Raw genomic sequence first — 25,120 nt, 5'->3', positions numbered from 1 at the left:
GCGCAACCTCGCTCCATCCATATGAATGTAACGCAACCTTGTCTGCGAAGATGTGCGAGCAGTAAGCGAAGCGGTGACAATCGGCGATCGTTGTTCGTTTCTTTCGGCACAGCTCGGCCGACACAACAACACAACACAATGTTCCATGCTTATGCTGTTGTTGTTTTTGTAGAACAATGTTTCAATTTTTGGTTGGTGACATATTCACATGTGTGCGCATATGTATGTTTGTATGCTTGTGCATTATTGAAGTTATACTTCTTTTTCTTTCGTTTGTCTTTCATTTCTGCGAATTCTCAACTATTTTACGTATGTTTTGGTTGAAATACTCTGCGTTGGCCTTTCAGAATCACACAGAATCATTTCTGTGGTTTTTGAAACTGACCCACGAGGACGAGGTATATGGTTTTATCTGGGAGCGTGAGATTTAAGAAAATCGCTCGCTTACAAGGGATAAAATGACTTCTGATTGGCGATTTTAATGAATAAATTCACAGAATCATTTCTGTGCTTTTGGAAATCTATACTAATAAATATTTTTTTCTTATTTTTTTTCTTTGCGAAAGCAAATGTTCTACAAAGTATGAATATTTCTATACTTAAACAAAATTATTAGAACCCATCGTATGTTTCTTGCATGAATAACCAAATCATACTTAAGTCAGCGCAACCTAATTGTCAATGGTGGTGTTGGTGGTAAGCGCTTGGAAGGTCAAGATGCTAACACAGGTCCCAGGTTCGAATCCCGACAGAATAAATTTTTAATTTTTTGCTTTTAACATCGTATACTATACTAATTAATATTTTTCTTACTAATAGAAATTAAATTTATCACAGCAATATTATGTATATGTATATTGCTGTGATAAATTTATTGCGAAAGCAAATGTTCTACAAAGTATGTATATTTCTATACTTAAACAAAATTATTAGAACCATTGTATGTTTCTTGCATGAATAACCAAATCATACTTAAGTCAGCGCAACCTAATTGTCAGTGGTGGTGTTGGTGGTAAGCGGCTAGAATGTCACGATGTGAACACTGGTTCGAATCTCAACAGAATTTATTTTTAAATTTTTGCTTTTTAACATCGTATACTATACTAATAAATATTTTTTTCTTACTAATAGAAAATAAATTTATCACAGCAATATACATATACATAACATTGCTGTGATAAATTTAGTTTCTATTAGTAAGCAAAAAATTAAAAATAAATTTGTTAAGACTATACTTCTCAGGGCATCATAACAATGTTATGTATATGTATATACATTAGGGTGATTCAAAAAAAAAATTTTTTGTTTTTTTTTATTGGTACTCGGAAAAATGGGTTCCTAGACACCTCTAAGAAATCCTCTCCAAATATGAGTTTTTAATTGTAACGGGAAGGTCCTCCGCCTAACGGTTTTCTATTTTTTCTTATTATCAGATAGAAAAATTTATATCTCGCTTCCAACTACTTAAAAAAATATCTTGTTAATTAGGTTTTGTAGGAAATTGAATGCTCTAAAATATGGTCTCTTATGATTTTTTCGTAAACCCAACCGTTTAAAAGATATTAACGGTTGAAATTTGACTATTTTTGGAAAAATTCTTTATTTCTTATTAATTTTATAACTCAATGAAAAAAAATTATTATGAATGATGAAACACATAGTTTTGTAGGAAATTTACTGCTCTATAAAAATGGTCTATTATGATTTTTCGATTAAGTTAAGCGTTTACGAGATATTCATCGTCAAACATCAATGCATATTAGGGTGGATCAAAAAAAAAAATTATTTTTTTTCGTTTGGTTCTGTGAAAAACAGGTTCCTAGACACCTCTAAGAAATCCTCTCCAAAAACCTATTCATAATAATTTTTTTTCATTGAGTTATAAAATTAATAAGAAATAAAAAATTTTACCAAAAATAATCAAAGTTCAACTGTTAATATCTTTTAAACGGTTGGGTTTACGAAAAAATCTTAAGAGACCATATTTTAGAGCATTCAATTTCCTACAAAACCTAATTAACAAGATATTTTTTTAAGTAGTTGGAAGCGAGATATAAATTTTTCTATCTGATAATAAGAAAAAATAGAAAACCGTTAGGCGGAGGACCTTCCCGTTACAATTAAAAACTCATATTTGGAGAGGATTTCCTAGAGGTGTCTAGGAACCCATTTTTCCGAGTACCAATAAAAAAAAACAAAAAAATTTTTTTTGAATCACCCTAATGTATATTGCCCTGCATTGGCTCTCTTATTTACATTTACATGTTAATTCCCATACACTCTAAAAACCCCTCAATCGTTGTTAAATGTGGTGAAACTCGCTCATAATTTGTCTGTGGTGAGACTCTTCCATCTCTGCCGAGTTAGCCAAAAATATTTTTACGTTATTCGCGCCGTGAACCTTCTCTATATTAAACGTTCTCTGGCATTATTAAACGGTCAGAAATTAAAAGCATTTATTGATACGGGAGCTCAGTGTAGCATGATTCGGAAGTCGTTATGTGAGAAACTGAATTGCAAATACATAAAGTGTGATATACAAATCAAAGGACTATGTGGTGGTAGTCGACATGCAAGAAAATCAGTGAAAACAATTTTAACAATCGATGGTTTTACTATAGCAGTTACCTTGTATTTGGTGGACGATTTATAAATAATTTGCGGTTAAATATTCAAAACGGAAAAATAAAAATAGAACGCGAACACGAACAAGATATTAAAGTTGAAGAAATAAAACGTTACGTTAATGAAAATGAAATTATATGTGAAATAAACGATAAATGCGTAAAAACAACGTTAATGAAAATTATAAACGATAATAGAAATGTTTTTGCAAACAACTTAAATGAACTCGGAAAAACTAGTTTGGTGAAAATGAAAATTGATTTAAATTCAAATGAAATTGTGTCTCAATCTCCATATCGTGTACCAGAACCAAAAAAAAACAAATTGTCTCTGAAATGATAAACGATTTATTAAAAAACGACATAATACAACGTTCAGAATCACAATATGCAAGTCCAGTTGTGATTGTAAAAAAGAAAAACGGAAATGATAGATTGTGTATTGATTATCGACGTTTAAACAAATTAATTATCAAGGAAATATTTCCACTTCCAAATATTGAAGAGTGTCTTCAGGAAGCAGCACGTTATAAATACTTCACAACGCTTGATTTGAATAGTGGGTACTATCAAACTGAAATCGAACCAGAAAGCCGTCTTTTGTTACTACCGACGCACAGTGGGGTAAATGGTGCTCAAAATGGAGATTAATTCCCACAAGTCTTCTAGTTATGAAAAAGTTATTTTTTTTTAGTTAATTAATCATAAAGAAGTAAGAAAATAATGCAATTCGAGTTTTTTTATTGTTTTTTTTTTATATCTTAAAAAACAAAAATATGCTGAACATCGGTTTTCTAAATTTTTAATTTTTTTAAGCTTCAAATTTTATTTAAAATATATAAACTGTTTCTTCATCACTATAATCATATTCATGATCATTGTCGTCTTCGCTTGAATTTTTATCATCGCCTTCATCATCATCATCATTATCAACTTCATTATTATTGCCACTCTCTATCACGATCAACTCTAATGCTTCTTCGGGTAAATCCTGCACTTTTTTTTTGGTAATTTTCTTGTGGTTGATATAACGGGGTCAGAACTGATTAAAAGTCTGTTAAATATGTCTTCATTTGCTTTTTTTCTGCTGCATTTGCGAGAAAAATTTTCTCTAAAATTCTTAAAAACTTTGTTTCGAGCTTCCTGAGCTTCTTCTGATAATTGCCCGATTGGCAACATAGCGTGAGATATTATCTCTAGTCCATGGATAAAATATTTGTGAAGTGTTGGAGGCATGTTATACCAAGGATAACATTCAACGAAATATCGTGCCCACTAGAAACAACTACGAGTATTGTATGCATCTTTTTAATCAAACTTATGTCAACTTTAGTAATTGCTGCTGACATCTCGGGATTTTGAAGAAACGCCTAGCTGTATTGCCATCGTTAGAATTCCCAAAGCCAGGTTTCGGTTGGTCTACAATCAGACCAATTTTATCTTTAAATCCTTTTTGAATCCTTTCTTTATTTTCCGAAACTAATAGTTTCTCACTTTCTGTTCGAGCTTGCCACTTTTTTATAGACAATTTATATGATAAGTGGAGAAGACATTCAAAGAACCTAATCCACCCATGAAGTATTGAAAGCCCAAATTGTAAATTTTCTGTTTTTACAACTTTCTTCACCATTTCATCAATTTTATTAAAATCTTTCGAGCTAGCTCCACATAAATAACATTTTTGTGTAGATGTTGTTTCTGTTAATGCGTTGCATACTTTTCCATCAACCATAGATAAAATTAAATTGTGTTTAACTTCCAAATACTTATTTCCATAAAGTATAACCGAATTAACAAGATTTCGTATTTCTATACCAACTCTTTCGTTTTCAGTTCTAGAAACAGCTGTGGACTCTTTTACAAATTCAATTTTTAAAGGCCTGCATAGATTTTGCCACATAATTTTGCTTCCACAAATCAACCTGATTGGAACAATACAGGTGATGAAAACTGATGAATCATTTGCACCCGGATTATGGTACGCTTGCTTATATGAGCTGTGTCCAGAGCTTCTATCGAATCCCCACTTAGTGTACAAGCATAAATTCGTCATTTCCTCATCGTTCAATGTTTTAATTACGTTATTTTGGGCTAAATTTATACGCTCAGTGGTATGGTCTAAAAGGGCTTGCAAGCTTACTTGTGCTGAAATCTCGCAAAAATGCATGATCTCATGTCTAGGATAACAATCCGTTTTTGCTGATTGGACATATGAATAGCAAGGAAACCTATCTGGAGCAGATTGCCTTATAACATTGTACTGTTGTCGAGATAACTTTGCTTCCACCAAAACAAATAAACATCTTCTTTGGACATTTGCTGTGATAGTGATGATTTGGCAATACTTTTATGAAATTTTTCCGCTCTCGATGGTGAACTTGCAACCTCTTTCACTATCTTTGACGCTTCCACTTGCCCTGAAGCTCTAAAACTCATTTGTGCAGCATAAGCTAATAAAGGCAAAGGCACACTATCTCTTAAAAATTTACTTTCTTTTTGCTTCGTTGTCAAAATTTTATTTCAAAAATTTATGTGATTATGTTTATTATTATACATATGTAAGTAAAACGCGAATTTTAGACTATTCCGGAATATGTTCTTATGCATTTAAACTGCCACTTATCGTAACGTAGGGTGTGAACAAAGCAAACAGGCATCCACTGAACAACAATAACAAACCTTTTTTTGCAATTGCTGTATTTGTTCTCCTTCTGCCTTGAGAAATTCGTGTATATTTGACCAGACTGTTCGCATAAAGAAATGCATATACTGAGAAAGTGCGCAGTATTGGCGCAACTTTTTTTTTACAAAAAGAAACTACAGCAGCCATAGATTACAGGAATGAAACACGTTTTGCTTTACCCCGCTTAACTCACAACTATATGTCTGCATATAAGGTCGAAATCCCAATATCTTAAGGCTTTCGCCAAAAAAAAAATTAAAATACTTAGAGACACGTAAAAACGTAAATGAAATCTTTTTGTATTTACTAAATTACCTGAACAAGAAGGCTCTATTACAATTTTCTCAAGATTTGTCCAGTTAAAGAAAATAAAAAACTTCGAAAAATGAAAAAAATCACGTATATCACTGTGCGCATACAAAAAGAAATAAACTTGCAATTTTCAGAGAATATTACAAGAAAACTGTAAATTTTTTGCCAAATATTTGTTCAGTTAGTGATGTAGAATTTTATCTACTTTTGTTTGATACCAAAAATTTACTTGTACCTTGAATTTTGATTTTTGAATTAATCTCCAAAATCGGCACATTTTACCCCAATGTGCGACGGTTTATACGAATTTAAAAGAATGCCATTTGGACTGAAAAACGCTCCAATAGTATTTCAACGTTTAATGTCTAAAATCCAAGAAAAAGCAACGAAAGATAATATGATTCATGAAACTTACGACAGTCTTAAAAATTTTAAAAGAAGCTAATTTGAGATTGAATATTTCAAAATGTGAGTTGTTGAAAACCACAATAAATTGGACATCAAATATCACCGAACGGATTAACTCCAGGCCAAGCTAAAACGAACGCAATACAGAATTATGAACGACCAACAAATGTTACAGAAGTTAGAAGATTTCTAGGGTTGAGTGGATATTTTCGAAAATTCATTCCAGGTTTCGCAATAATATCCGAACCTGTTCGAAAACTGTTACGTAAAAATGAAATCTTTAATTGGAATTACGACCAAGACAAAGCCTTTAACGAATTAAAGCAAAAACTGACGTCAAAACCTCTACTAGTTGCATATCGAGTAGATGGAAACCACGAAGTTCATACAGACGCTAGTTCAGCTGGTTTAGCGGGTGTATTGTTACAGAACGAATGCGATGGATTAAAACCAGTCGCGTATTATAGTAGATCGACGAGCGATACTGAAAGAAGTTTCCACAGTTACGAACTTGAAACTTTAGCTATAGTTGAAACCCTAGAACGATTCCGATACTACATCGACGGTAAAGCAGTAAAAATTGTAACCGATTGTAGCGCTGTTAAAACTGCTATGAGTAAGAGAGAGCTTATTCCACGAATTGCTCGATGGTGATTAAGGATACAAGAATTTGATATCGATATTGTACATCGTCAGGGTAGACGCATGGAACATGTCGATGCATTAACTCGCTGTCCAAACGAAAGTGCTAAAGAAACAGATGTAGCAACTCTACGAGTAGATAAGGTATCGATTACATCAGACGATTGGTTGTTTAGTATGCAGTTAGAAGACGACAATATAAAACAGATCGTCGAAAAGATTAAAAACAAAGATAAACAAATTTTGAAAGAATTTTGTATTTAGAATTGAAAAAGAAAAGAAATTATGGGTTGTTCCGAAAGCGTGAGGACATAAAATGTTAGAAGAATATCACGATAAAAATGGTCACTTGGGTTTCGAAAAAACCATTGACAAAATGAAAACGTACATATCTTTAACTTCGTTAAATCATATTTAAAAGCATGTGTTGAATGCGCATATAACAAACGTCAAGGTGGTAAAATTGAAGGACAGTACCATTTCGATAACATCGAACCAACACCATTTAAAACCGTTCATATGGATCATTTAGGACCATTTATCAAGATTTCGAAAACAAACGAACACATATTGGTCATAGTTGACGCTTTTACGAAGTATACGATCATTAAAGCAGTAAAGAGTACAGCAACGAAGCACGTATTAGAAACGTTACGAGAAGTTACCAGTTATTTTGAAGTTCCTGAAAGAATCATCACTGATAGGGGTACAGCCTTTACCTCTAAAGATTTTAAAAGCTACTGTGTTAACAACGATATAAAACATATACTAAATGCAGTACGAACACCGAAGGCGAATGGTCATGCCGAACGAGTTAATCGTACACTTTTGTCAATGTTACTCCCAACGACAAACATAGACAAAAAGTGGGACGAGAATTTATTCAACATCCAGTGGTCAATGAACACGATGAAAAACAAAACTACTGGTAAAAGTCCATATGAACTTTTATTTAGTTTTTCACCAAGAGATATCCTCCAAAATAAAGTTTTGTTAGCATTGCACGACAATAATCTAACAAGCGAAGAAGATATAAAGGGTGATTTTTTAAGAGCTTGATAACTTTTTAAAAAAAAAAAACGCATAAAATTTGCAAAATCTCATCGGTTCTTTATTTGAAACGTTAGATTGGTTCATGACATTTACTTTTTGAAGATAATTTCATTTAAATGTTGACCGCGGCTGCGTCTTAGGTGGTCCATTCGGAAAGTCCAATTTTGGGCAACTTTTTCGAGCATTTCGGCCGGAATAGCCCGAATTTCTTCGGAAATGTTGTCTTCCAAAGCTGGAATAGTTGCTGGCTTATTTCTGTAGACTTTAGACTTGACGTAGCCCCACAAAAAATAGTCTAAAGGCGTTAAATCGCATGATCTTGGTGGCCAACTTACGGGTCCATTTCTTGAGATGAATTGTTGTCCGAAGTTTTCCCTCAAAATGGCCATAGAATCGCGAGCTGTGTGGCATGTAGCGCCATCTTGTTGAAACCACATGTCAACCAAGTTCAGTTCTTCGATTTTTGGCAACAAAAAGTTTGTTAGCATCGAACGATAGCGATCGCCATTCACCGTAACGTTGCGTCCAACAGCATCTTTGAAAAAATACGGTCCAATGATTCCACCAGCGTACAAACCACACCAAACAGTGCATTTTTCGGGATGCATGGGCAGTTCTTGAACGGCTTCTGGTTGCTCTTCACCCCAAATGCGGCAATTTTGCTTATTTACGTAGCCATTCAACCAGAAATGAGCCTCATCGCTGAACAAAACACGCGCGCGAAACACATTTCGAACCGAACACTGATTTTGGTAATAAAATTCAATGATTTGCAAGCGTTGCTCGTTAGTAAGTCTATTCATGATGAAATGTCAAAGCATACTGAGCATCTTTCTCTTTGACACCATGTCTGAAATCCCACGTGATCTGTCAAATACTAATGCATGAAAATCCTAACCTCAAAAAAATCACCCGTTACAAAAACTACGAGAAGCAACTTCTGAAGCAGTAAACCAGAAACGACAACAAGCTAAGAAGCGATACGATGATCATCATTCAAAACCAACAGAATTCCATGTTAATGACTTAGTGCTAGTCGAAAATGAACCTTCTAGTACTGGGACGTCGAGAAAGCTGGAGCCATGTTACAAAGGCCCCTTTATAATAAAGCAAGTGCTTGGTAAAGATCGTTATTTACTTGAAGACTTGCCAGGAGCAGACCGAACGTCACGTCACTATACTTCAATCTACGCATCCGATAAGATGAAGTCATGGTGTCAACTTCCTCCCAATTTTGAAGACAACAGCGATGAAGCCGATGATGAAAGCGACGAGCATAGCGAGGGCGCTATACATTGCCAGGATAGGCGACTGTAAGGTAACCCTATGCGAAATATTACTTCCTATCTGAGTGGCATCACCGGCACATCAAAAGCAACACTCGATATTCAACCGCCAAAGTGAACGCAGCCTCTCGTGCTAATATTATCTCTTTTTATAAATAAACTTTGTGAATTAATTATTCATTTTATATATAAATAAAACGATCATCCTGTGAACAATGAAAAAGTGTCCGATTATCATAAAATTTACCTTTTCACTTGGTACGGGTTGCCCCCAAATATTCTACTACTAAATCGTTCAAATGCCTCAAATCTGCTATAGGGTGTTGCCGTGTTAGGTTTTAAAATTTATAACTTTAACAATATTTTTATAAAATATTCAAATATTTTTCGATTATTTAAATTCCTAAATATTAAATTTAATCAGTTTTGTCCAAAATATTAATTATTGTATCAATATATTATTAAATGTTTCCAATTTTATAAAAAAATATCTATATAACTTTTCAAAGTTTACCAAGGCCTACCAATTCTACCTCATTTCAAAATATACAAATCGAGGTAAATGTGGACGTAGATGAAATCAGCTTTCTACATAAAAATGCTTTTGTGTATTTTTGCGGTTATTTGTACTATAAATATTTTAAACAACATAATTGTTTAATGCGCTTGCCAAGATTTGGTGGTGGTATTACTGAAGAAGATTTTTTCTTCACTTCAGAAAAGCAATATAGTAATTGCCAAATAGTAAAACCACCCCTTGAATTTATAGATTTTCTATCAAAAATCGAGGATATTTATACACAACATTTTGATTCTTCTTGCCACAAGATCGGGTTTTCCCAATTATTATTTGAAAAAATGGTTAACGTAGAACCGTACTATTGTTGTGAAAATTGTAATTCTGATATTATAAAATGTCTATTCATTAGAATAAGAACATATTTCCTAATAAACGGTTTTAATAAGAAAGTAAAACAAAGTGATTTAAAAAACATAAAGTTCTTGTGTGTTATACATAAATTGTAATCATGTCCGTTTGACTGTCTGTATGAGTCGGAATTTATATGTATATATGTCTGTCAGTCTGAATTATTTTATATTTGTCAAAAAGTTTCTCTGTCGAAGGCAGCATTTCCATAGTTATTTTGATCTGTGATTTTGAAATGAGAATTTTAGCGATTAGGTTTGTACGCTTATTATCAATATTTTTTCTTTGCTTTTTAAGTGTTTTCGTGTACCAGGTATAGGACCCTTCTTTCCACCACTATTCCTTTGATAGGGGTTTTAATAAGTATTTCGCTGTGAGTGATTTAGAATATTTTGTAAATATTATTTATTACTTAGTAGATTGTTTTAAATATTATTGTTGTTGTTCCTGAATTGTACCTGACTTTATATATTTATTTTTGTCTAGTCATATTTTTTATAATAAGTTGATTGATTTAAAACTGTATATATAAAAAGGGTGAAAATAGACCTCCTAGGGACCGAACATCCAAAAAAGATCGGTAGCGCGCCTACATTGCAACCTCAGAGGTGGTGAGGAAAAAATATTCTTGAAAGTTTTCATTAATGTTTTCCGTTACAAATACTTTTTCACAAAAAAGTTTGTCTACTACATTTCTTTTAATTACATCTCTGTGCCTAAAAAAGGCAGATTTCGATCAGATGATCTCAGCTGTGAAAAATTCTTGGAAAACAGCTGATTCTTTTGTTACTTGTAGGGTTATACAATGCTCTGTACAAAGAACTAAAATTTTTAAATAATGTAAAAACAAAATGCGCACGTCTTAATGAAAGGCCAACTGAAAACAATTGCGCTGGAAGTATTCGCAATATTTTTGTGAATACTAGCATGGAGTAAGTACCACCCACATAATAATTATTATTTATTAAGTAAGTACTTAATAAAGTCTTTACAGAAATCAAAACGAAAGCAAAAATATTGTCTTTGATAAAATACAGCGGACTTTGCAGTATATTGCCAATAAAAATTTTAAAAATTCTCCCAAAACACCGGCAGAAGTGAGGAAGTTTTCCAAGACGCAGCAGTTTTTGATAAATTCGGTTATTCCAAATTAAATGGCAATAAACAATGGCAGTTTTTCAACATATGCTACTAAGAAAAAGACTTTGCATATTGCGTTTTTTGTTTCGAAAGAACTGTTGAACTGATGAAAGAATGCATTCCTGTTAATTCGAAAAGAAACATTTTAATTGATGGTAGTTTTTCTGTACTTCCTCTAGGAAGCTTTAAACAACTTTTAATCCTTCTCACCGCAGAAGAGCTGTCAACAGTACTAGCCGAAGTGGAAGCCATTCTCAACTCGCGTCCAGTAGCACCGTTGAGCCAAGACCCCAACGATGGAGAAGCTCTAACGCCAGCACACCTGCTGATCGGTTGCCCTCTACGAGCACTGCCACCAGCACAAGTGCCAACGGACATAATTCGTTGTTGCGAGAGATGGCAACTTGTTTGCTGTCTCAAGCAACAGTTTTGGCAGCAGTGGTCCAAAACGTATCTCACGAGCCTTCAAGAGCGGAACAAATGGTTACATCCGGAGCGGAATCTGCAGGCCGGGGACCTCGTCCTCGTACACGAAGACAACACACCACCGCAGCAGTGGGTACTAGGACGAGTCGCCGCAACCGTAGAAGGGCAAGACGGCAAGGTGCGAGTGGCAGACGTGGCAACGAAAGCAGGCACAATCAAGCGGCCCATTCATAAGATCGCCCTGCTACCCATCAACGTTGAAGGATCATGATCCTGTCAAGGCGGCCGGTCTTGCGTCAAGCGACATCCTTTAAACATAAATACTATTTTTAAACATAATACTAAACGAATGTTTATGAATTAATTTTATATTAAATATTTAAATTAAAATGTTAAAGTTTATTTTATATTATATTATACTCACCCTAATAATACTGTTTATATACTCACCATAATTTTCTACCATAATGTAACGAATTGAATTCTACTTACCCCTTTTTTATAAATACATATTTACGCGTCCCGTTAGTTTAAGCCGTTAGGTTAAGGTAAGAATTTAATTGTGTAAGAAGAACATTCGCGAGCGGTCGCTATTTCATTTTCTCGGCACAGGCAATTTTGTATATTCGGTTCACGCATTCCCAATTAATCAGTTTTCTCAAAAAAGCTTGAGATTTTTCAATTTCATTATTACAGATCGGTCCACATAACTTTTCAGTTTTCGATTCTGAAATCCGCACTACGTCTGCAATAGAAGCTTACAATAGCGTCATAGGAAAAATCATTCCAAAGAAGGCTACTTTTTTCAAATTTGTAGCATTTTTACAGATGCAGGAATTTGAAAAAGTAAGAAAATTTGAACTATTGATAAATACCAATGGTAGTGTGGGAAAAAAGCGTATTAAAAAGATCTGTGTTTTGAAAGCAGATATGATTTCGAAATTCAAGAATGATCTCTTACAAGGTACTATAACTCCTTCTAAATTCCTTGACCAACTGGTTTTATCAAAAAATAATTTAATGGTACAAATGGAGCCTGATGAAGATCTTTTTGAAGAATTATCATATTTGGAAGAGGACATTGAAGACGAGTCGTTAAACCATATTGAAACCAACCAGAATACAATTAATAATAATATGTGCGTGGTTTGTTTTATAAAGCAGCCAAATATCTTATTTTTTCCTTCTAAGCACTTGAAAATTTGCAGTGAATGCAGTCTTACAATGCAAACTCACAAAATTGATCAAACCAGAAACTAGTATGTCCATTCTGTCGTGCAGAAGTTCATGAAACCCTTCAAATATTTATCTGATAAATAAATGATATTTTTGTGGAGGGGTGCGATAGAGCCATGAAATATAAGGCCATTATGGCTTTATTTCTAATTTTTTTCTTATGCAAAAAGTTATATGTTGGACATTTCGTAAAAGGGACAACCATAAGTTTTTGTCCTTATTTCTCATGGCTCTCCTTTTTTTGTTATTAATTACTTTATACTTACTATAATAAAAAAACTTTAAAGAAGTGTGTACAAATAGGTACCGCACTTAACTACTGGAAAAACAACATTAAAAAAAATTGTTGACGTAATTACGTATGTATGTGTTTTATTATTTTTTTAGTAGGAAATTAGAATTCGTGTTCTATGTTTTCTAATATCACTATTACAAAATACAACTAATCCCAATGCCACGTTAAAACTATAATACCGTCTACCATGCACTGGATCTTCAAGCCATTTATAAAGGTCGATAATTTTAATCTGATGGTCCTTCCGAAACGGTTTTCATCTTAATAATAAGAACAACTGATCTGTACTTAATCCATTTACGAATCCAAACGTTGTTACTAGTAGGCGTTCTCTATACGTTCCTTGACCGAAAAAAAAATTAATAATAAATTTTGGAAATCTATCAAAATTCGTAATATTCATTCCATTAAGAAGCCTTCTGCAAGCTTGCATACGATTTTTCTTTATTATTCCTCTGCTTTGATTATTCATATTATTCGACGTGTGTTTTTTTCGAAGAGCCAAATACTTCTTATTTGAAATCGCATTAAACAGTGAAAAAGTGGGACTTATTTCATTTAAGAAATTTGTTATTCACAGCTTAGTTATTTCATTTTGAGTGGGAGTTATTTCATTTCAAGTAAATTTTTAAATCATTTCATTTTGGTGGGAGTTAATTCGTTTTCAAAAGTGGGACTTATTTCGTGGGAGTTATTTATTTTTTTAAGCAATTTTTGGTAGGACTTATTTCATTTTTAAAAGTGGGACTTATTTCGTGGGAGTTATTTTATAGACCCGATTGTATACACTGTGGTTTTAAGTGATCAGAAGGCTTACACCCCACTTCCTTACGTATTTTTTAACTCCTTAGCATGAATTTGAATTAATCGGACCAAATTACTGTATCTCAAAATGAGTTGGCTCATTTGGATATTGTTTTGCAAACTCTAGTCCTTTTTTCCTACACGAAATGGAAACATAGGTTATTTTTTTGCCATATAGTTCTTAAACCTTTATGTTTGTAGTTTTCTTTTCATTGTACTAATGGAAACATCCAAACCAAAACTTTCAATCAACTCCCGCGATAAAATTTCAGGGTTTTCAGGAGCTTTTCTCGTACAAGTCGCTCAGCGTGTATAGAAATTTTGGACTTTGGACCCCACCGTATTGAGTCTTGCATGGCTTTCTTTTCTTGGAGTATTCAAAAATTTTTCTACTTTCCTCTCTGATCGAAATGGAATATTTTTCATAAATTTTTTGATACCTTTCACCCTTATTCCCATCTTCTAGAATTAAGATCCGATTCTCCACAAATTTTTTATATTTTTTACTAAGAACAGAAAAAAATATTTTCACCATAACAGAAATTCCTTCAGTAAATACAAATTTATTAAATCTGTAGTAAAATTCAGTTTTATCTTGAAAAAAATGAAGCAAAACTAAAATTATACTTTCATTTGACGCGCACTCATAGGCTCGCCAGCGAAGACTCATCACTCTCGATGGAGTAAATATTTTTTGAGTCTTAATAATAAGTGTTTATTTACATAACGGTGCATCTACATGAAATGCTTTATGAATTTATTCTTAAGCAAAAATACATGAAGTAAATGAACGATCTGAGGTTGCCAATAAATATATCACATTTATACTTTCATTTGATGCCTAGTGCACATATATAAATGAAAATATTTTTTGAAATCTCGGTTTATCAAAAAGTCGTCGTTTTATTGATTTTTTTGAAACTCTTACATACAAAAGAGTCTTCTATTGAACATTTTATATACGAAACTTTTTAAACATCTACAAGTCTAGTTTTCACTAAGACGTTTTGATATTTTATACATTTTTTAAATGAGCTCAGACTCAAAGGACTCTGAACCAAGTCAGTTACTAAAAGTCCCAAAGATGATTTCTGACGAAAAAAGTCCATGTACACCTGAAGAAGCTACACGCTCGAAGCAAGGTGCTACGAAAAAGAAAATGGGGAAAGACATATCATGCTCTAAATTCATTCCTGAGAGTGACTGTCTAATAAAATATTGCAATCGATTTGCTTCTTCGCCGATTCAAGAAAATCGTGAATCGGCGCTAGAAATAAAAAACCAAAAAATTGAAAACAAAAAAATTATGGACGCAGATCAATTGAAACTAATTAAAGCAATTGCACCTGCTCCACTTCCGCGGATAGGGATGCCACAAGTACAAAGTCAAGAGGCAAGTTCAGGCATCCACCTCAAGGGGCCCGCATGTGACACAGAAATTTTTCATGGAGGTTATGAACAATGGCCGTCCTTCCGGGACATGTTTACAGCCGTTTAAATAAACCACCCAATATTATCTAAAACACAAAAATTGTATCACCTCCGATACAAAACGAAAGGTCAAGTTGGCGTCATAGTGAAACCGTTCTCATTAAATGACGACAATTTTAATATGGCTTGGGAAGCTTTAAAATCAAGATCCGAGAATGAACGAATAGTGGTCGATAAGCAGATAACAATTTTAATGAACTTGCCAAAAATTCCAGAGGAAACTAGTGAAGAATTTATCAAACTTCAATCCACTGTTTCCAATTTATATTTATTTTTATCGACCCAAAACATTCCCACAGACAACTGGGACCCTATACTGGTAAAGATATGCACAGCAGCATTACCAGAAAAGCCTTTATTATTGTGGGAGCAATCGCTCTCATCACGGAAAAAGTGTCCAACGTGGTAGCAAATGAAAGATTTTCTCACTACCCAGTACGAAATCGCAGAAAGGGTATACAAAAAAATAACTACAAATAAACCAAAAGGTATTCAGCAAGACTTCAATAGAAGCTTCCACAAGCCCCAAGCCAATAGCAAAAACAATTTGAATAGAAGCTTCTTCAAAAATCAAAAGCACAGGGGGGAATAAACTTAAATCTTGCGAGACATTTAAGAAAGTAAATATAGTTGACCGAAACAATTTCATAAAGTCAAAAAGACTTTGCACAAACTGCTTATTCAATGCACACATGCTTAAAGACTATGGAAGCAAATTTAATTGCGTTTATTGCCATAAACGACATCTTTCGATGTTACACATTACCAATTTTTCCAGCTTCCTACCCCCAAATAGCGCAAATATCAAAAAAGCCACGGGTTTAGTTGCAACAACAAATCCCGAAGTGCCAACTCCACAAAATTGCCAAGAAGCACCATGCTGCTCAAAGGCATTAATAATCCAGCAGTCGTCTCCATCGAACACCGAGGAGAACTGTTTAAGCCCAGAGCCCTAATAGACCAAGGATCACAACGATCTTTCATATCGTCTAGGGCACAAAACATGCTACAGTTGCCAACAAAACTGGCCAATTTTGAAATCACGGGAATGGGCGGGAGAGTTGTTCAAAACTCAAATAAAATCTGCCCTATTACCCTCTTTTCCCCCAAAGCGGATAAGCGCATACAAGCAGAAGCTATTGTCTTACCGCAATTAACGAATAAGTTACCCAGCTATCATATAAATCGCAAGCATTGACAAAAGGTTTCACACCTAAAGCTAGCAGACCCGAACTGCAACAGCACCGCTCAAATAGATCTTCTATTAGGCAGCGATCTTATACCACAGATAATACTTGAAGGTATTGAGAAAATTACAAAAGCACTTCTGGCGCAAAAAACCATTTTCGGATGGGTCCTAAGCGGACTAGTTACGGAACCAGTCACAACAATGACAACTCAAGTTTAGGAAATCTCAAACGAGTACCTCAGTTCACAATTGAAAAAAATTTGAGAATTGGAAGAACTCCCCCTCATATCACTCACAACTCCTGAAGATTAGTATTGTGAGAATTTTTGAAGCGAAACTTCTTTACGCGTGCTTGGCTTGGGGAGTAAGCTGACGAACGCGTTACGAAAAGTGTGATCAGGCGAGGCGAACGGTAATTGGTGGGGGATATAGGCAAGCGTCAGCAGTGCGCGCGCACATTTTTCTTTCTTTCTCTTACAGCTGGGAAATGAAATATGTGTATACTTCAGTCAGTAGTTCGTTTGCGAGTTTACTAGCGTTACGCGAACGGTGATAGTTTGGTTATTTTATTGTAATTTACTGTAATTTTATTGCGTTTTGAACAATTTTATGAATTAATATTGTTCAATACATTCAATATTTTACGATTAAAGTGAATAAAATTGTAAATTCATTTTAAAGTTTATGTTATGTGAATTTTCGGGTAAATAATAACAAATTATGGAGAAAAGTGACACAGACTCCGAGTATCAAAGCGGTGCTTTAGGACCACCAACTAAGAAGAAATTACGTACGGAAATTGTGCATAAAAAGTGTGTGACAACAGATTCAAGACAAGATTTTAAACCTAGTGAGACCCAATCAATTGATAATGAATCACGAAGCATCTCAAACCAGTTACTAGCGTCGTAGCATCATATGCATTGTTGCTTTGTCCTTGACTATTTTCTCCCTCTACTAATATGCGGCATTCTACTCTCGACATTGGGACGCGTTTGATTCTCTGTCCTTTTCTTGCCTCTCTTTCTCTTTTTCTCTCGCTTTTTCCTTGTTACTCTTCCGTATTTTAGCCTCACGTTTCTACAATTTACTTCAGCAAAGTTTTAAAATAGAATAACAAAAAATTTAACTAATCCGTAAATTATAAAATACTTATTAATTGTAGAGGTTTACCATTACAAATAATTGGTGACATCGTGATTGAACATGACAATAATCAAATGGAAGTTAATGATGGAAATCTCACTATAGATCATGTTCAAAAACCGAGACAAATGATTGAAGTTAGGTACATTAATTTCGAATTTACTTTTATGATCATTCATGACTCTAATAATAATTTACTACATTTACACAACTGAAATTATAGAATTATAGGTTAAATAAAGCGCCAAAAACTTCTGCAGAACGTGGTCGAGAATTCAGAGCACAAAAAGCACTGCTTATACAACAATGTAAGCAACAACAGGAACCAGATGCAATAGTTGAAATTGCTACAGATGATATTCAAAGGGCTGGTTCATCACAAAACAATCAAGTCCCTGAACCCTCTGAAATAACGACGGATGGACTCTACATAGTACCGAAAGACAATGATAATAGATTTTATCATGGGCGAAAAAATGATACATCGGTCATATCTTTACAAGATGAATTTCGCCGATTATCGTTGAACACATTGTCAACAATAGGTAGAACGATTCTCGATTTTATGAATGACAGAAAAAAGTTATCCATGGTTACTTTTAATTGCCAAAGTCACAGAAAACACGTATCGGACTTGAGCGATCCCGCAATTGATTCAAGCACTATCCTGTTTTTATCAGAAACCTGGTCAAATGACGATGAAAACATTGACATCCCGAATTTTGATTGTATTGCGAAATTCAAGCGTAAAAATGTTAGATCAGCAGAAGTGGCAATTTATCAGAAATCGAATGATACCTCGAATATAGTAACTTCGAACATAGACATTCTATTACGACATATTCGTGAAGTTGATATTGGTCAGTCATCAATTGGTGATATATGTGTTGCTCACTGTGTTTTGGACGATGGAACAAACATCATAATGGTAGTTGTTTACATTTCGCCCAATAACACAGTTAATAATATCATAAAGTTTATATACAGAAGACTTATGATTTATGGTCGAGTAGGTTCTGAAGAACTAGGAGAAAACTATCATACGTTGCCACTAATCTAAGCAGGAGATTTCAATATCAATTTCGCATCCGAAGATGGACAACTCTTGATAAACTTTCTACGAGATAAATTAGAATTACAAATGAATAATGACCGTAATGAGCCAACTACAAGACATGAAACAACAATCGATGCAGTTTTTTCTAGATTTCTGTCTAATTTTAATTCTAAAATATATGTATCGTATTTCTCGTATCATAAGCCTATTGTCTCGGTTTTACAATCAACCACAGTAATTACTGATGTACCCAATAATGAAAATAACGAATAAAACAATGAAAAAAATAAGAGATCTATGCAAAAATATTAATTTACTAATGAAAATAAATTCATATATATACATATAGATAGAGCGAAAGAAGTTTCACTTCAGTCGTGCGGTCATAAGCACACTCACTTTTTACAAAGCCACAACTACTACATCAGAAAATGGTCGGTACGTCGCACAGTGGGTAATAGGCGGCAAAAATATGTAATTTTTAACTATCTAATTTTAACAAAATTTCATTCCAGTAGTGTTTCTAGACAATGAATATAGTTTAATTTATCACGTATTTGCGAATTGCCATTTCACTGACATAACAACGTATTTTTAAAGTCAAATACAAAAAAAAAAATCTCTTGAAAATTGTGAAAAATATTGAGAAAAATATGAGAACAGACGTATGGGGTTTCGACGTTTTATGCAATAAGAAGTGACTTTAAAGTCTATCCTAATATATATTATAATATATTATAAAATAATTATTTTCAATTCATAGGCCTAATTCATGTCAATTTTGACAAAGTTTTAAAATAAAACCATTTTTTAAACACTTTTACATAAAAATTATAGTTTTGACTATTAGCTACATGTACCTACATAATCTAGTTAGTCCTAATATTTTATATACACTTTAAGGGATTTGATAACGAAAAAATTAACTGCGGATACGTTGCTTTGTTGTTATTTTCTGGAGTTGTCTCTCGTTATACAACAACAACAATGAAAAGAACACAGAAAATTATAAATCGCATGCATTCGTCAACATCGTCCACTCTCACGTATCTTCCCATTCGGATCAATGTTGTTAGTAATGTGCACCCCCTCGACACTCTGCGCGGCCACGACTTTACGGTAGGCGACTGAACGTGCGTATGCAAGTTTATGTTGAAACCTAAAAATGCTTTGATTTTAATAAGTATATACAAAGTTCTATACATTACCCGAGAATTCATTTTCTACGATTTTCAAGTGGAAGTAAGATACTTTTTCAAAGTAAATTGTACCCTATGTTTTAATCCTGGGTGTCAGTTAAATCCATACCAAACTTTATTAAAATCGCTTCAGCCGTTTAATCGTGAATATGGAACAATCGTATAACTCACAAACTTTCACTTTTATGATAGTAATGTGATAAATCACCCCTCCGCCAGTCGTTTCTTCTCTTCGCTACGTGGCGCCAATTGGATATTCCAAGCGAAGCCAGGTCCTTCTCCACTTGGTCCTTCCACCGGAGTGGAGGTCTTCCTCTTCCTCTGCTTCCCGCGGCGGGTACTGCGTCGAATACTTTCAGAGCTGGAGTGTTTTCATCCATCCGGACAACATGATCTAGCCAGCGTAGCCGCTGTCTTTTAATTCGCTGAACTATGTCAATGTCGACGAATATCTCGTACAGCTCATCGTTCCATCGAATGCGATATTCGCAGTGGCCAACGCGCAAAGGACCATAAATCTTTCGCAGAACTTTTCTCTCGAAAACTCGCAGCGTCGACTCATCGGTTGTTGTCATCGTCCAAGCCTCTGCACCATATAGCAGGACAGGAATTATGAGCGACTCAGTCCAAAGGAGCTCCTGTTGACAAGAGTAATCCTGCGTTGGATTTCCAGGCTGACATTGTTGGTGGTGTTAATGCTGGTTCCTAAATGGACGAAATTATCTACAACTTCAAAGTTATGACTGTCAACAGTGACGTGAGTGCCAAGTCGGGAGTGCGACGACTGTTTATTTGATGACAGGAGATATTCCGTCTTGCCCTCGTTCACTGCCACACCCATTTGCGTTGCTTCCTTCTTCAGTCTAGAGAAAGCAGAACTAACGGCGATAATATCAATATCATCGGCATACGCCAGCAGCTGTACACTCTTAAAAAAGATTGTACCTGCTCGATTCAGTTCTGCAGCTCTAATAATTTTCTCCAGAAGCAGGTTGAAAAAGTCGCAGGCTAAGGAGTCGTCTTGTCTGAAACCTCGTTTGGTATCGAACGGCTCGGAGAGGTCCTTCCCCATCCTGACGGAGCTTGTGGTATTGCTCAACGTCAGTTTACACAGCCGTATTAGTTTTGCGAGGATATCAAATTCAGACATCGCTGCATAAAGGCAGCCCCTTTTCGTGCTGTCGAAAGCAGCTTTGAAATCCACGAATAGGTGGTGAGTATCGATTCTCCTTTCACGGGTCTTTTCCAAGATTTGGCGCATGGTGAATATCTGGTCGGTTGTTGATTTGCCAGGTCTAAAGCCACACTGATAAAGTCCAATAAGTTTGTTGACGGTGGGCTTTGATCTTTCTCACAATTCGCTCGATATAACCTCATATGCGATGTTGAGGAGGCTTATCCCACGGTAGTTGGCGCAGATTGTGGGGTCACCTTTTTTATGCCGCTTTGTTGTTCTTCAGGCGGGCAACTGCTATTCGAACTTCTTCATGGTTGGGTAATGGAACGCCTGCTCCATCGTCATCGATTGGGGGATCGGGTTCGCCTTCTTGTAGTGTTATGTGTTCACTGCCATTCAGCAGGCTGGAGAAGTGTTCCCTCCATAATCTAAGTATGCTCTGGGCATGGGTGGCTAGGTCATCTTTGGGGGTTCTACAGGAATAAGCTCCGGTTTTGAAACCTTCTGTAAGCCTTTTTTCGTAGAATTTTCGAGCATTACCCCTGTCGGCCAGCTTATCGAGCTGTTCGTACTCACGCATTTCGGCCTCTTTCTTCTTCTGTCTGCAAATGCGTCTCGCTTCCCTCTTCAACTCTCGGTATCTATCCCATCCCGCACGTGTTGTGGTCGATCGTAACGTTGCGAGGTAAGCAGCCTGTTTTCTCTCCGCTGCGACACGGCACTCCTCGTCGTACCAGCTGTTCTTTTGCACTTTCCGAAAACCAATGGTTTCGGTTGCAGCTGTACGTAAGGAGTTTGAAATGCCGTCCCACAGTTCCCTTATACCGAGTTGTTGACGAGTGCTCTCAGAGAGCAGGAGTGCAAGCCGAGTGGAAAATCTTTCGGCTGTCTGTTGTGATTGCAGCTTCTCGACGTCGAACCTTCCTTGTGTTTGTTGGCGTGCGTTTTTTGCTGCACAGAAGCGAGTGCGAATTTTGGCTGCAACAATATAGTGGTCCGAGTCGATGTTAGGACCTCGGAGCGCACGCACATCTAAAACACTGGAGACGTGTCTTCCGTCTATCACAACATGATCGATCTGGTTGGTGGTTTTTCAATCCGGAGACAGCCAGGTGGCTTGATGTATCTTCTTATGCTGGAATCTAGTACTCCAGATAACCATATTTCGGGCCCCGGCGAAGGCGATCAGCCTCAACCCATTAGGGGATGTTTCCTCGTGGAGGCTGAATTTACCGACCGTAGTGCCAAAGATACCTTCTTTGCCCACCCTGGCGTTGAAGTCGCCAAGTACGATTTTGACATCGTGGCGGGGGCATCTCTCATAAGTGCGCTCCAAGCACTCATAAAAAGCATCTTTGGTCACATCGTCCTTCTCTTCCGTAGGGGCGTGGGCGCAAAGCAGCGATATGTTGAAGGACCTCGCTTTGATGCGGATTGTGGCTAGACGTTCATTCTCCGGAGTGAATGATAGTACTCGGCGACGGAGTCTCTCTCCCACCACGAATCCAACACCAAACTTGCGCTCCCTTATATGGCCACTGTAGTAAATGTCACAAGGACCTACACGTCTCTGTCCTTGTCCCGTCCATCGCATTTCTTGGACGGCGGTGATGTCAGCCTTTATCTCTACGAGGACATCTACCAGCTGGGCAGCGGCACTTTCCCAATTAAGGGACCGGACATTCCAGGTGCATGCTCTCAATTCGTAGTCCTTATTTCGTTTGCCATGGTCGTCATCAAAAGGGGGGTCTCTCGTCCGAGGCTGTTTTTTTTCTTTTCATTGGGGGTGTTTTTTAACGTGGCGGGTCTCAAACTCAGCGCACAACCCTATGCAGGGGATGTTTCGCCTTCTCACTTTAGCTCGCCTTCAAACGGATGTTCTTAGGCTACCCAGAGGATACTTGGTCAAAGACCGGAAGTCGTGAGCTGCTTGAGTCATATGTAAAAGAATCGTTTCTGGCCACTCCCTAGTGAATGGCTATCGGAGAACTTTCCTCACTTGCGTGAACTTCTACACATGACTCCATCCTGCACCTCCTATATCATTTTAGCTAGCACAGATTTTTTTGTTGTTGTTTATTGTGCAATTACTTTTCAATGTTGTAAGTTTTGCGCGTTTTTGCTCAACGGCTACAACAGACAATTTGGTTTGCATTTTGCAACTTCTTGAATAATGAATACTAAACCATTTGCCTTACAAAAAACGCTCAAAATAAAAGGTTCCATCCGTCGTCTGAAGCAGTGTGTAAACATACAATGGTCTGAAGTTAGATCTTATCTCACCACCTACGACTGTCTTTGATAAGGGTAATGTGGCGACACTAATGCCCGGTTTCACAGTCACACTTATGTTGTGCTTAAAGATTTAAACACAATGACCGCGACAAACTACAAACGACATGTCAAATATTAAAATACATACGTTCTTAAGGACACAGTTATTTTGACAGCTGCACGACTACACGACTGCAGGCCGACAGTTGTCGCTCTCGCTAACTTCATGTACAGAACACATTCAGCGCGACACGACATGACAGCACGACAGTGAACTAAAATGGCGTCGTAAATCCTCCTACATGAACATTTGTAAGAAGACAGCGATATAACAATGACCGGCATTTAAACAAAACAATACAGCGGTCCATTTTGCATGTTCACAATTTCGATGTGGCCATACTAATACCTTTCACTTCAATTAAATTTTAATATTTTGTTCAAGTGAAATTTTTTATGCAAAAAATAAGTAAATCAGGGATGTTGTGGAATCTGATATTTGTCGGAATCAGAATTGAAACCGATCAAAAAAAGCAGTTGGTGTCATGAATTCAGACATTATTGGTTTGATATTCGAAACAGAATTTGTATAGGTTTTGGGTGTCACGGAAACCAATTTTATCGGTTTTGCTGTCAGAAACAAAACAAGAAGATAGTCGCACACAAATTTGAAATGTAAGTTAAGAAATCAAGTTATTTTACTGTTACGAATTGATTTATCTTTATTTCTATAGGAGAAAACATGAGAATAAAATGAAACGAAATGTCTTAATTATTGAGTTTTGGAAAAAAATGCAGATATTTAAGGAGGGAGCCTGCTTAAGAGGCTTAAAATCGATTTTTTTGATATTTTTTTTTGAGGGAAAGAAATAATTGATTAAAGCGAAATTTCTAAGGTTTATAGTTATCACCAAAACAAATGTTACTTTATGTTGTTTAAACATATGTTCAAACTTAACTTTTCTTAGTTTGTTTAAGTGAAAATAGAAGATAATTTAATGCCAAAGATAATAAACTTTGCCACAATTCAATACGTTTAGTTTTTTACTTAAAAAAAAAGAATCGTAAAAATGAAAAACCGAGTCAAAGTTTTCGCTTTCTGCCCAAGCGCTCATATTTGTATCTGCCAGACGCTCGGTCACTATTTCCCTTCTCGCTTCGAGAATATTTTGAATTCCCATCTATAACTTTAGGGACATATTCTTATATATTTTTTAAAGAGATGAATTGTTTTTTTGAGTAATTTTTTGAAGCTTCTAAAGCAGGCTCCCTCTTAAAGAAGATTTACAAAATGTAATAAACGTAACTTAACACCCAAATGCCTCTTTATTCATTCGATAAATATCATCTCTTAAAATATTTCTTTAATTCGGAACTCATTAAAAATTTTAATAGGATTGCTTCCAAATGTATGCATTTGTAAGCTTTGTCACATTAGTAAACAGCTAGTTCGAATATTGGTTTTGCGTATGTTCGAAAAGACAAAAATCCAATCAGATTCTGTGACACCATTGATAATCAGAATTGGTTTGCAATTCTGACAGCTAAGCAATTCTGTCTTGGATTCCACCACACCCCTGAATAGGTAAATTTATTTGTTTTAAATTATCAATTGTTAATACAAATGATATAAAAGAGCTTTTTTATGCTATTATTTGTAAAATAGCGTCAAGTTTCTTAGAGCTTTGAATAATTTTACTCATTTGTGGCATCACTCTTCTCTACTGTCAACTTTACTGTCGCCGGCTGT

At 35.5% G+C, this 25,120-nt stretch overlaps 1 long non-coding RNA gene and 1 pseudogene across 1 annotated transcript; both read left to right on the top strand.

Moving 5' to 3' along the window:
• The first annotated feature begins 344 nt into the window (after positions 1–344).
• Positions 345–474, top strand: LOC125775990 (small nucleolar RNA U3; annotated as a pseudogene).
• A 10,257-nt stretch (positions 475–10,731) lies between these two features.
• On the top strand, positions 10,732–12,177 carry LOC125775728 (uncharacterized). Its single transcript, XR_007421335.1, has 3 exons — positions 10,732–10,868; positions 10,931–11,231; positions 11,292–12,177. It is a non-coding gene; the product is annotated as an uncharacterized LOC125775728 (long non-coding RNA).
• Positions 12,178–25,120: the final 12,943 nt, after the last annotated feature.

The sequence above is a fragment of the Bactrocera dorsalis genome, chromosome 1, assembly GCF_023373825.1.
Source record: "Bactrocera dorsalis isolate Fly_Bdor chromosome 1, ASM2337382v1, whole genome shotgun sequence".
In the NCBI taxonomy this organism is placed as follows: domain Eukaryota; kingdom Metazoa; phylum Arthropoda; class Insecta; order Diptera; family Tephritidae; genus Bactrocera; species Bactrocera dorsalis.
This window is presented reverse-complemented; position numbering and strand designations above follow the sequence as displayed.